The sequence below is a fragment of the Salvelinus sp. IW2-2015 genome, unplaced genomic scaffold (genome assembly GCF_002910315.2).
Source record: "Salvelinus sp. IW2-2015 unplaced genomic scaffold, ASM291031v2 Un_scaffold5778, whole genome shotgun sequence".
In the NCBI taxonomy this organism is placed as follows: Eukaryota; Metazoa; Chordata; class Actinopteri; order Salmoniformes; family Salmonidae; genus Salvelinus; species Salvelinus sp. IW2-2015.
In genome coordinates, this window is record NW_019947043.1 from 4,564 (window position 1) to 16,727 (window position 12,164).

Sequence of the window (12,164 nt, forward strand, 5' to 3'; positions counted from 1 at the left end):
CCTGTGGATGGGGCATTGTCATCCTATGGGACATAGCCATGGTAACCATTATTATGGCCTGCCCAGCATTTTTATGCATGACCCTAAGCATAAGGGATGTTAATTGCTTAATTAACTCAGGAAACCACACCTGTGTGGAAGCACCTGCTTCAATACACTTGCATCCCTCATTTACTCAAGTGTTATTTATTTGGCAGTTAGATTATTATCAAAATATACGAGAAAATCAACTGACATTTTCATGTTATGGCAGAGAGGAAGGTATGGAAGAAATGTACCGTATGTAGTTGGTGAATGTTTTAAACTAAATGTGGATTAGCTCCTTTATAAACCGTGTTATCAATAAGTTAAATATTATGATACTGGGAGTACTGGGGCAGGTAGCCTAGTGGTTAGAACGTTGGGCCAGTATCTAAAGGTTGCTAGATTGAATCCCCGAGCTGACAAGGTAAAAATCTGTCGTTCTGCCCATGAACAAGGCAGTTAACCCACCGTTCCTAGGCGTTATTGAAAATAAGAATTTGTCTTAACTGACTTGCCTAGTTAAATAAAGGTAAAAAGAAATACTGCAGGTCCTTCTTCAGGGATTCAGAAGTACATTTATGGCCATAATCCTAACAACTACATTTTACATTCACCTTTTACTAGTTTACTTTTATCAACTAATAATTTTTTACTGAGTTGTCTTTTTGTCAATTAAATTAAAAAGTGCTGTAGACTACAAATATCTTGTAAAAAGGTACACACAGCCTACAGTAGCATGGCATAGGCAGAGAACTGTTTTTATATTCATTGCCGGATTACCAACTGGGACATTAGCTTTAAAACGGCACATTTTTATCTTGCCCATGGCAAAATGTGTACAACTCAGGAAGTTAGCGTTAAAAAATGTCTTGCTCCACTGCATGAGGGGGGGGGGGCTTCAAAATACTCTGCCTAGGGCCCCAGATGTGGTTAGTCAGCCCTGCTTCTATAAGAAACAGCACATTCAAAATATATTTTACTATATATATTTTTAGCTCTAACCTGGTTGAAAATCTAGGAGGGGGAGCATGTATTCTTAATTTGTTTTCTAAAATGTATAAAATCTCTAATCTCTTTTTGTGACAGTACCGTCATGTCTGTGCTTTATTCAGTTCCACTGCGACTCCTCTCAATAAACTAAAGAGTCCTTCTGTATAATTTAAACACTTTGCTGTAAACTTAACAATGTTGAATAAGAACCAAGTCAGTTGAAACCTAATAAATCTCAATAACTCTATGAAATGGAACATGGTTTTCCACGTTTCAGGACTCTATTCCTTATTAATATCCAGTAATCATTGAGTATTAAAGTAACCGTCCACTGTTTCCAGATTTTTATGAAATATGACTTGTAATTAATTATAATATGAGTGAAATAGTTTTCCTTCCTATTTAAAAAATAATAATTAAGTCTGTTAAAAAGCAGCTTTTCTGTGTTGGAATGGTGTGGCCGTATATACCGGTCATTAAAAATATTAATGCGAGTAGACCACTGATTGGCCAGAACATCATCCTCTACGAGGAAATAGCAAGCATTTTTTAAACCGTCTGTTTGAGATACAAGTTTGAAGTGTGGTTTTTGAAGTATTTTTCTTCATTCCAATTTATGCTTTGCCACAAATACAAGTATAGACGAGTCGCCAACATTATTTGGGTAGAGTAACAAAATATGACTTTAAAAAATATATTTTCACTGGACAGTTACTTGAAGACTAGAAAAGTATCTGTTTTGGTTACATGACTCACATTACATGAAAGCTATGGATACGACAGACAGCTTCACTTCAAGAAGGAGATTTAAAGGTGTCACAACAACAAGTTTAAAATGTTTTTTTTTTTTTTTTTTTTTTTTAAAGCTTTCTTATTTTTCAAATCTCTCCTTTAATACTTGACTGCAGTTAAGAACTGGATTGATTGCCTATGCAACATCAATGTACCATTGCAGCAGAAGAAGCATTCACAGCTCAGGAAAACCTCCTCCAGCCTACTGAGGAAGGCTTGACCAATGGCAGCATACCAGCTTTGGCAACAGACAGATTTGTACCATTTCACACAACAGACTACTTGCTGAAGCGAAGAAGAAATGAAACAGTTAGAACATAAGGTGATTAAGTCCCTATTTTAAAAGCGAACATGAATCTTTAAGAACTTTTTAGGAAATGTATCGTCACAAAGGAGAAGAGTGAAGCTTTGACTGTAGCTACAAGAAAAGAGAAGCATCTCTCAAAATTACACTGCAAACTAAAACTTTTGTCGGTTTTATATATATTTTCTTTTACATTGGTTTTGTTTTGGAGCTTTTTTGAGATTGGGGAAAACCCTTAGCCACCTCCGGTTCCGGGTGCTTCCGTCCCCAGTGCGCTGAGCCCGGGCCAGCACTAGTTCAGGGGACACTCTCTTGCGGTCCTTTGCCAGGCCGAGGAAACACATCAAGTCGATGAAACAGGTGGTCAGGTTCAGGTTGCAGCCAAACTCACTCGATGCATAATCATAAGGYAAGGTGTGGTGATAYTTATGGAATCCTTCACCTGAAAGTGACAGGWAACCATAGTTAGGCTAACCGTTGTCTACACAGAATAATATATACAAGATATKTWGTAAGATGTGAACACCCACACATYGTTTGATATAGAGCTACTATAAATAMTATTTTRTGTCAAGCACAGAGTTGGGAACTCAAAACRTAAAATTCATGGTCTGCATAAACTTGCTCTGCTCTACAATGAATAACAAATCCCCTTTTCGATCTCTTTGACAAACAGGTAGAATCAAAGTAAACTGACAGCAGGTAAAAACATATTACATTTTCAATATCACTCAGGAAGGTAATTACAAGCACAGAAGTCAACGCTTGTTCTGTTAGGCTACTGTTCTGAGATAACTGTGTAGTACAGAGTCATTCATTTACCCTGTTTTCTCCCCAATTGGTAGTTACAGTCTTGTCCCATCGCTGCAACTCCCGTACGGATTCGGCGGGAGAGGCGAAGGTCGAGAGCCGTGCGCCCTCCTAAACACAACCCAGCCAAGCCGCACTGCTTCTTGACACAACGCACATCCAACCCGGAAGCCAGCCGCACCAATGTGTCGGAGGAAACACTGTACACCTGGAGACCGTGTCAGCGTGCACTGCATCCGGCCCGCCACAGGAGTCGCTAGTGCGCGATGGGACAAGGACATCCCTGTCGACCAAACCCTCCCCTAACCCGGACGATGCTGGGCAAATTGTGCGCAGCCCCATGGGTCTCCCGGTCGCGACAGAGCCTGGACTCGAACCCAGAATCTCTAGTGGCACAGCTAGCAATGCGATGCAGTGCCTTAGACCACTGCGCCACTCAGGAGGCCCCAGTATAGAGTCATCTACGATATAACTACATGTTATAAAGGAGCGACTTAATGAAGTTTTAAGATCTTTTAAAATGGCAAGAGGTAGCTAACATACCTATGGCACTAAGGGTGACAAACTTGTTCTCTCTGGGGTTGATGTTGGTGTCGTAGGGCCGGTTGCCCCACATGTGGGCAGCACTGTTGACCAGCCAGGTAGCGTTCAGTACCAGGGTGTATCTCAGCAGACCTGGCACGAAGTAGCCCAACCACAGGCTCTCTCCCCACAGGCACCAAGGAACAAACATGGGGATGAAGAAGCACATCAGCACCACTGACATCTTGTAATACCTGTGGAGAAGACCAGAGTCAGAGACATATCCTCATAGACATCTTGTAAACCTTGGAGAAAGACCAGAGTACAGAGACATATCCTCCATGACATCTTTGTAATACCTGTGGAGAAGACCAGAGTCAGAGACATATCCTCCATGACATCTTGTAATACCTGTGGAGAAGACCAGAGTACAGAGACATATCCTCCATGCAAATCTTGTAATACCTGTGGAGAAGACCAGAGTTCAGAGACATATCCTCCATGACATCTTGTAATACCTGTGGAGAAGACCAGAGTACAGAGACATATCCTCCATCACATCTTGTAATACTGTGGAGAAGACCAGAGTTCAGAGACATATCCTCCATGACATTCTGTAATACCTGTGGAGAAGACCAGAGTACAGAGACATATCCTCCATGACATCTTGTAATACCTGTGGAGAAGACCAAGACGTTCAGAGACATATCCTCCACGACATCTTGAAATACCTGTGGAGAAGCCCAGAGTACAGAGACATATCCTCCATCATACAGAGGCAGTACAGATGATACATGTCTATTCAAACGTCAGTGTAACAGCAGCTAACTCTTCCGTGGCGGTCCGCAACATTAAGGCAGTTATATGAAAACATTACAGTACATTCCATAACACAGATTTCAACAACACACTAGTGTGTGCCCTCAGCGCCCTACTCTCTACTACCACAATATCTACAATACTAAATCCATTGTACGGTGTGGTAGTGCGTAATGTTATCTGTGTGTACATACCAATGTATCTGTGCAGATAACTGTCAGTCTACAGACCCTCTCTACAGGACCCAACACAGCAGATAGACCTCTCTCTACAGGAACCAACACAGCAGATATACCTCTCTCTACAAGGGCCCAACACAGCAGATAGACCTCTCTGTACAGGACCCAACACAGCAGATAGACCTCTCTGTTACAGACCCAACACAGCAGATAGACCTCTCTTACAGGACCCAACACAGCAGATAGACCTCTCTGTAACAGGACCCTAACACAGCAGATAGACCTCTCTGTACAGGACCCAACACAGCAGATAGACCTCTCTGTACAGGACCCAACACAGCAGATAGACGCTCGATCTGTACAGGATCCAACAACGCAGATAGACCTCTTGTACAGGACCCAACACAGCGCAGACCGACCTCTCTGTACAGAGACCCACACACACGCAGATAGAACCTCTCTCTACAGGACCCAACACAGCAGATAGACCTCTCTGTACAGGACCCAACACAGCAGATAGACCTCTCTCTACAGGACCCAACACAGCAGATAGACCTCTCTGTGCAGGACCCAACACAGCAGATAGACCTCCTCTACAGGACCCAACACAGCAGATAGACCTCGTCCTGTACAGGCAACCAACAAGCAGATAGACCTCTCTCCTACAGGACCCAACACAGCAGATAGACCTCTCTGTAAAGGGCCCAACACAGCAGATAGAACTCTCTGTACAGGGCCCAACACAGCAGATAGACCTTCTGTACAGGACCCAACACGCAGATAGACCTCTCTCTAACAGGACCCAACACAGCAGAATAGACCTCTCTGTGCAGGACCCAACACAGCAGATAGACCTCGTCTGTACAGGACCCAACCAGCAGATAGACCTCTCTCTACAGGGCCAACACAGCAGATAGACCTCTCTCGTACAGGGCCCCAAACGCAGATAGACCTCTCTGTAACAGGATCCAACACAGCAGATAGACCTCTCTGTACAGGACCCAACACAGCAGAGATAGACCAGTACTCTGTACAGGGCCCAAACAGCAGATAGACCTCTCTGTACCAGGACCCACACAGCAGATAGACCTCTCTCTACAGGACCCAACAACAGCAGATAGACCTCTCTGTGCAGAGCCCAACACAGCAGATAGACCTCTCTGTACAGGACCCAACACAGCAGAATAGACCTCTCTCTACAGGACCCAACACAGCAGATAGACCTCTCTGTGGCAGGAACCAACACAGCAGGATAGACCTCTCTTGGTACAGGGCCCAACACAGCAGATAGACTCTCTCTACAGGGCCCACACAGCCAGATAGACCTCTCTTGTACAGGACCCAACACAGCAGATAAGACCTCTCTGTACAGGGCCCAACACAGCCAGATAGACCTTCTGTACAGGACCCAACACACAGCGACGCAGATAGACCTCTCTGTCTGTACAGGGCCAACACAGCAGATAGACCTCTCTGTACAGGACCCAACACAGCAGATAGACCTGTCTCTCTACAGGACCCAACACAGCAGATAGACCTCTCTGTACAGGATCCAACACAGCAGATAGACCTCCTCTTACAGGGCCCCAACCACAGCAGATATGACCTCTTCTCTACAGGATCCAACACAGCAGATAGACCTCTCTGTACAGGCATCAACACAGCAGATAGACCTCCTCTAGCAGGACCCACACAGCAGAAGAACCTCTCTCTACAGGACCCAACACAGCAGATAGACTGTCAGTCTAACAGTCTCTCTCTACAGGACCCAACACAGTAACACTGTCTCAGCTGGCAGCCTCTTCTTTGACAGATGATCACATTATTCAGTTATAAATACACAACATGCAGGTTATGGATGTTCCAGATCTCCATTGTGAAGATGCTTTCAACCTTCTGAGTCGTATTGAATGATCTAACTATGAATAGGACAGGTTTAGTGGGGAGTGTCATCACAGATTAATGGAGTGAACGAAAACAGTTATGGGAGAGAAAATTTCAACAAATAGGGTTTAAAATGATCATCAGGAAGGAATACATACTTCTTCTGGAACATGACAACTTTGTCAGCCTTCAAGTCACTGAGCTCCAGCTTCTTCCCTTCTCAATGACGTCCGGGTGTTTTACCCCAGGAGCCAACCGATGTGGGCGAAGAAGAACCCTTCGGACGGCGTTGTGGGGTCGGCATCGGTCTCTGAAAACTTGTGGTGAACTCTGTGGTCCCGAGCCCATTCAAAAGATGTCATTCTGTAATGGGGTGGGGGAGCAAAAGACGAAATGTTTAAACATAGAATCCATAGAATGGGCCTGATGGCATAATGGGTGGACTTGGCAGCCATTTTTGAGTGTACCCATGCCTAGGTCGTGTAATATACTGGTTAAGACAGGGGAATATTCCATGCGGAGCCGTTTCGAAAAGAAACAAATTCATTGGACCAGACCGTTGCTGATTCTACAGGATCAGCATTGAACACGTGACCAGCGGTCGGGACATCAAGTCATCATGTGGATGTAGATCATTTGAAAAACGTTTTAAATGACCAGAACGACAGTTTTTCTGTGTTTACTGAGTAGTTAGCTGAAATGAACTACGATTGTGTTATTCTACACTTTCAAGGTAACTTTCAAGTACTGCTAACATTCACTTCAGTCATTTTTAATCCTAATCCTGTAGAATCAGCAACGCGGCGCTGGTCCAATGAATTTGTTTATTTTCAAACGCTTCTGCATGGAATTATTACATTGCCTAAACTTTGTTATCTTTCAAACTAGACCAATCCAGGAAATAAAAACAGGAAGTGTACCTTTCAATCTTTGCTGTGTTGTCAACTCAAATTACATTACAAAAATATATCCCATTGCAACATATACAGTGCCCTTGGGCAAAGTATTCAGAACCATTCACTTTTTCCAAACTTTTGTTAGGTTACAGCCTTATTCTAAAATGATTAAAAAATAATTCTAATCAATCTACACACAATACCCCGTAATGACAAAGCAAAAAACATACGTTTTTTTTAATACATTTTTGCTAATGTATGAAAAAACAACAACGGAAAATCACATTTACATAAAGTATTCAGGCCCTTTACTCAGTACTTTATTGAAGCACTTTGGCAGCGATTACAGCCTGAATCTTCTTGGGTACGACGCTACAAGCTTGGCACACCTGTATTTGGGAGTTTCTTCCATTCTTCTCTACAAGATCCTCTCAAGCTCTGTCAGGTTGGATGGGGGAATGTCGGCTGCACAGTTATTTACAGGTCTCTCCAGAGATGTTCGATCGGGTCCAGTCCAGGCTCTGGCTGGGCCACTCAAGGACATCAGAGACTTGTCCCGAAGCCATTCCTGCGTTGTTCTTTGGCTGTGGCTTAGGGGTCGTTTGTCCTGTTGGAGGATGAACGTTCGCCGCAGTCTGGGGTCCTGAGCCTTCTGGAGCAGATTTTCATCAAGGACCCTCTCTGTACTTTGCTCCGTTCATTCTCTGCCTCGATCTGACTATTCTCCAGTCCTGACGCTGGAAAAAACATCCAACAACATGATGCTGCACGCCTATACTTCACCGTAGGAATGGTTCCAGTTTCCTCCAGACATGATTGCTGCCACCACCATGCTTCACGTAGGGAATGGTTCCGGTTTCCTCAGACATGATGCTGCCACCACTATGCTTCACCGTAGGAATGGTTCCAGGTTTCCTCCAGACATGATGCTGCCACCACTATGCTTCACCGTAGGAATGGTTCCAGGTTTCCTTCCAGACATGATGCTGCACCACCATGCTTCACCTGTAGGGATGGTTCCAGGTTTCCTCCAGACATGATATTGCCACCACTATCTTCACCGTTAGGGATGGTTCCAGGTTTCCTCCAGACATGAATGCTGCCAACCACCATGGCTTCACGTAGGGATGGTTCCAGGTTCCTCCAGACATGATGCTGCCACCACCATGCTTCACCGTAGGGATGGTTCCAGGTTTCCTCCAGACATGATGCTGCCAACGATGCTTCACCGTAGGGAATGGTTCCAGGTTTCCTCCAGACTTGATGCTGACACCACTATTCTTCACCATAGGAATGGTTCCAGGTTTCCTCCAGACATGATGCTCGCCACCACTATGCTTCACGTAGGAATGTTCCAGTTTCCTCCAAACATGATGCTGCCACGTTCCAGGTTTCCTTCCCAGACATGATGCTGCCACCACATATACTTCACCATAGGAATGGTTCCAGGTTTCCTCCAGACATGATGCTGCCACCACCATGCTTCACCGTAGGATGGTTCCAGGTTTCCTCCAGACGTTATTCAGGCCAAAGAGTTTAATCTTGGTTTCATCAGAGATTCTTGTTTCTTCAGTGGTCTGAGTCTTCAGGTTCCTTTGGGCAAAGTCCAAGCAGGCTGTTTTTATGTATTTAATATTGTATTTAACCTTTATTTAACTAGGCAAGTCAGTTAAAACAAATTCTTATTTACAATGACGGTCTAAACCAAAAGGACGCAAACACTACATAAGAGAGATAGTCACTTAAGACAACAACAAAGCAGGCAGCAACACATGACAAAACAGCATGGTAGCAACACAAACATGACAACAACATGGTAGCAGCACAAAAACATGGTAACAAGCCTTATTGGGCACAGACAACAGCAACAAAAGGCTGTCATGTCCTTTACTGAAGAGTGGCTCCAGTCTGGCCACTCTACCATAAAGGCCTATTGGTTGGAGTGGCTGCAGAGATAGTTGTCCCTTCTGGAAGGTTCTCCCATCTCCACAGAGGAATTCTTAGCTCTGTCAGAGTGACCACAGGTTCTTGGTCACCTCCCGACCAAGGCCCTTCTCCACAGATTGCTCAGTTTGGCCGTGAGGCCAAGCTCCATGTAGAGTCTTGTTGGTTCCAAACTTCTTCCCATTTTAAGAGATGATGGTGGCCACTGTGTTTCCTTGGGGACTTTCAATGCTGCAGAAATGTTTGGTAACTTCCCCAGATCTGAGCCTCAACACAATCTGTCTTGGAGCTCTAGAGGACAATTCCTTCGGACTTCAATGGCTTGGATTTTTGCTCTGACATGCACTGTCAATGTGGGACGTTATATGACAGGTGTGGGTCTTTCCAAATCATGTTCAATCATTGCAATGTTACCACAGGTGGACCTCCAATCAATGTAGAAACATATCAAGGACGGCCAATGGAAACAGGATGCACCTGAGCTCAATTTCCGAGTCTCATAGTAAAGGGTCTGAATACTTACGTAAATCCTTTTTTTTATTTTTATAAATACATTTGCAAAAATATCTCAAAACCTGTTTTCGCTTTTGTCATGTATGGGGCATTGTGTGTAACTCGCTCGCGGATAAAAAAATATATATTTAATCCATTTTAGAATAAGGCTGTAACGTAACAAAATGTGGATAAAGTCAAGGGATCTGAATATTTCCCAAAGGCACTGTAAAAATTAGAATAATTTGAATTAACATTCTACATTACAGCCTGATCTGGCGATAGCTCACATTCTGAGTGCATGCAGTCCTCTGCTTGACCAGGCTAACAGAATGATATCCGGAAAGTTTGTTCATCATAACAAATGAAGATGTTTTTGTGTGTATACCGCATACTGTCTGTCCTTCTGATGTTCAAACGCGGTTAAATAAAGGTGAAGTGGGAAAGACATGTTTTACCTGAAAGGCCATGGAGTTTGCAGTGGGCAAGAAAGATTCTGAGAGGTAACGGCCCTTGTAGGACCTGTTGGCTCCATAGCCGGTGAGCCCCCGCAGTCACTCCTAAAGCACTTGTTATAAAAGCAAAACACAGCTGTGTGGAAGAGAGAGAGAGAGAACAGGAAGATAGAGGAAACAAAATCTATTTAATGGTCAGATGACAACAGCTCCTCGGGCAGAATCATTTGCATGATAAACAGTGGAAAACCACGACCATAACATGATAGCATCAAGTAGCAGAAGATCAAGAATGGGTCTGTACTCTCTGTTTTTCCTAAAACATTATTCATTTGTTTGCCATCTAATCCAGAAAAAAAGGTCTGCTATTCCATACCAGGGTAAAACGAGCAATAGTGCATAATAATAATAATATACACCGTCAAACGGAGTGGTAGGGTCACAGATTAAAATGTTCTTTTCCATAGATCATTCATTGGAGTTATCTCCGGATACAATAATCATATTTGGTTAGGACTTTTCCATGAATGCATAATAACCATTGTTTTCTCGAACTTTCTACATGTCTGGTTTATTATAGTATTACAGTTGCAGAGAAATGACAACCATCCGTGTTCACCCAGCAGGGGAAGGAGAAAGAGGCTGGGACTTGCGCCTACTGAGCACTAAAGACTGGCGAATCCAGCTGTGGCTGTGTGCCCAATCCGATCTGAAAATAACTACGCCATAGAAACGATTTGATTGTAAAACTCAGTTAATTTTGAAAATAACAAGTGTGTTAGCTTTATCATACTTACACCAAGCCCAGGTCAAAACATGAGAGACGGGACGAGGGAGAGTGCCGTACACGGCTCCAATGTGCAAGAAAGTCATCAATATGATATTTTTCAACACGATTAATCATTGAAGGTTTAGGACCTTCTTTCTCTTTGTACGTTTCATCAAACACATCATCTCTTTTTGTCGCCGATTCTGCGAGCACATCACCCGTTCCGTGTCTCCCCGGACCCTCATATTCTGTGTCAGTCATCCTCGCCGTGATTTTGTTGATGAATGAACTGGCAACGAAAGCAGACATTTTGTTACCTTCAAAATAATGAGACAACACAACTGTCATAAAATAGTGGCATGAATGTGAATTAAATGTAATGTTCCTGCAGAAACTGACATTTGTAGCTAATGTCACTCTAAATCGTGGTTAACGTTGCACGAGGAATAACAACACCTGTCTGTTGCTGGGTGATGCTGAACACTGGCATCAAGACAAAACCGCGTACGTTAGCTAGCTAATGTTGGATGAAAAGTCCTAATATATTATATTACATAAATAGCAAACGTACCCTTATGAAAGACTACTTCTGTTTGATTCGATGCGAACAAATAGTGCCAGAACCAAGTTTCAAATAGTGTTAAACGGCACTGAATTAAAATAATATCTGGCACTGTGATGACCTACATTTACAGTGTTTGCTGAAGCAGTTTACCTTGCTAGGTGCCACGGGTTTTGGAGAAGATATTTGCGAGACTGTAATTGGACAAGCTGGGGTTTGATACCACCTTTCCGCTCACGTGTCATTGGTTGCCCTGTTATCTACGTTCACGTTGTTATAAGAACTTGCTTATAGATATTCTCACATTTACATAATAATATACGACAGTCTGGTTTTCATGTCTATGCATAGTTACATGTACAAAATACCTCGACTAACCTGTACCACCGCACACTGACTCAGTACCGGTACCCCCTGTATATAGCCTCGTTATTTGTTATTTTATTGTGTTACTTTTGATCATTTTTTTTAAACTTTAGTTTGGTTAAATTTTTTTTTAAACTCTTTTCTTGAACTGCACTGTTGGTTAAAAAGCTTTGTAATTCCGCATTTCACGGTAAGGTCTACACATCTTGTATTGACGCATGTGACACATAAAGTGTGATTTGATTTATGACTACAGTACACGTTCTGGGTTATTACACAGTCCCCCCCCCCCCCCAAAGATAAATATTGGATGGAGAAAGTGTATTGCCTACTTTAGTCAACATCTCATTAATACA

The 12,164-nt window shown here is 43.2% G+C and overlaps 1 pseudogene; it reads right to left on the reverse strand.

Moving 5' to 3' along the window:
• Positions 1 to 1,838: 1,838 nt before the first annotated feature.
• LOC112078509 (acyl-CoA desaturase-like) lies at positions 1,839 to 11,163 on the reverse strand (annotated as a pseudogene).
• Positions 11,164 to 12,164: the final 1,001 nt, after the last annotated feature.